At 33.0% G+C, this 2,077-nt stretch overlaps 1 non-coding gene across 1 annotated transcript; it reads left to right on the top strand.

Moving 5' to 3' along the window:
• Nucleotides 1–1,045: 1,045 nt before the first annotated feature.
• Nucleotides 1,046–1,152, top strand: LOC149526591 (small nucleolar RNA R71). Its single transcript, XR_016351874.1, has one exon. It is a non-coding gene; the product is annotated as a small nucleolar RNA R71 (small nucleolar RNA).
• Nucleotides 1,153–2,077: the final 925 nt, after the last annotated feature.

Genomic DNA, 2,077 nt, shown 5'->3' with positions numbered 1-2,077 from the left:
GACTCTCCCTCCAATTTTCTTGTTTTCTTGCTTTGTTCTTGGCTTCAAATATCTGGAATAGTTGCTTGCTGCCCCCTCAAAATCTCTAAAAAAGGTCCCTTAATAGGCTCCAAATAACCTAATTTTCAAAATCTCATCAACTTCTCTTATTTTTGAAAGGTCACCCAGCACTGCAGCGTTGAGCTCTTTGCAAATTTGTATGTGTGGTTCCTTTCATCAGAACTGCAACCTTGTTCTCGCAATGCTGTGGCAGTCTATCAAATTCAAACATGATTTTCACCCTGATATGTTTCGAACAGAGCAAAGTGGTAAATATAAAAGTTTTAGCCTTATCTCTTAACTGTTCAATAAATAAGAATCACATCAATTGGACTTCTAGATTAAAAGATATGCTTCAAATACAGCATCATATTTAGTCTATGAGTACAACTTCAATGCTCAGACTTTGATAAATATTTTGACCATGATAAAATCAAAACTGGGCAAATTGGTAAACATAAACGTTGTAGCCCTTCTTCTTATAATTCCAGTGGTCTAAGAATCACCTCATTTGGAGTTTTTTAGAGAAAGATATGATTAAAATACCAAAATATATATGAATGAAGTCATCACCATACTTGCACTGACTTTCATCAAATGAGCCTTTTTCATTAATTTCCTACAAAAGTCATAAGATAAATTAGCAATAACTACTCTTAAAGTAATTTAAAATAAAACAACATAAAATTTAACTAAAATAACTTAAATTAATCACTTACTAAGTAATCAAACTTAAACTAGAAAAACACCTATAATGCTAAAATTCGAACCTAAAATCTCAAAGATCTAGCTACTTAAAGCCCTGAAATGTGTCAAAATAACTTTATATAATAGAGTTATCATTGATCGCTCTGCTGGCCATTGGTAGTTGTTTGAAGCCATCTCCTCTAATAGATCATATGCCTTATCCATTGACTTAGCCATTAAAGCTCCTCCCACAGCGGAATCAACCACCACATGACCACTCAAACCATTGTAAAACGTTTGCACTTGTAGCTACTTTGGAAGACCATAATGAGGGCATTGCTTAAGCAAGCCCTTTTATCTTTCCCAAGATTCGTACAATGATTTAGAATCTAGCTGTATGAATGATGTGATATCATTCCTCATTTTAACAATCTTGGTCGGAAGAAAGAACTCAACAAGAACCTTTTGAGTAAGATCATCCCACATTGTTATAGATCCAGTAAGGAGTGCATTCAGCCATGCTTTAGCTTTGTCCTTCAATGAAAAAGGGAAAAGCCAAAAATCAATTCCATCATCTATGGCACCATTACGTTTAAAGGTATCACATATCTCCAAGAAGTTTGAAATATGGCCATTTAGATCATCATTTGGAAGACCCCTACACTGGATTGAAGTTTGAATCATGGTGATGATAGTTGACTTGAATAGCTAGCCTTCCAATGCTTGATGGAATTCCTTGTGCCAATAGAATAGCAAAATCCCTTGAGTAACTATTTTCATCTACTACTCACTCTTGAATTTGTTGCTCACCTTGTTGATTAACCATGGCATTTGTTTGAGCAAAACCTTGTTGATTTTCTTGTGAAAGTCTTAGGAATGTTCTCTCAATTTCTGGATCACACAATATAATCTCTAAGCCTTTTGCTCTTCTCAAACAATGGCAGAACAAACCTGAAAAACAAAGCAAGAAAAAAAATCAAATTAAGACTAATCTATTGAATTTTAATATAAACAAAAATAAATAGGAAAACAAATCCCCAACAATAGTGCCAAAAAACTTGTTGTCAATTTTGCACAACAAGTGTACGTATCGAACAAGTAATATAGATAGTAAGTCTAGAATCGTATCCCATAAATGTTCTTAAATCTTCACTAAGTACTAAAATCATGACAAACTAATCTTATTTAAGTAACTAAATTTTTTAAAAAATTAATAAAAACTAAATTAAAGTACATTCACTAGAGAAAGGTAATAGATCAAAACCTAGGATTATGGGTTCATTCAACACTTCATCTAAGACTAGCTTCTCTTATTATTTATATTCATGGGTGGTTTTACTAACCTAGAATC

The sequence above is a fragment of the Theobroma umbraticum genome, unplaced genomic scaffold (assembly GCF_002168275.2).
Source record: "Theobroma umbraticum cultivar Fairchild unplaced genomic scaffold, ASM216827v3 scaffold_12.1, whole genome shotgun sequence".
NCBI classification, from domain to species: domain Eukaryota; kingdom Viridiplantae; phylum Streptophyta; class Magnoliopsida; order Malvales; family Malvaceae; genus Theobroma; species Theobroma umbraticum.
Note: the sequence above shows the minus strand (reverse complement) of the source record. Positions and strands in the feature narration are given on the sequence as shown.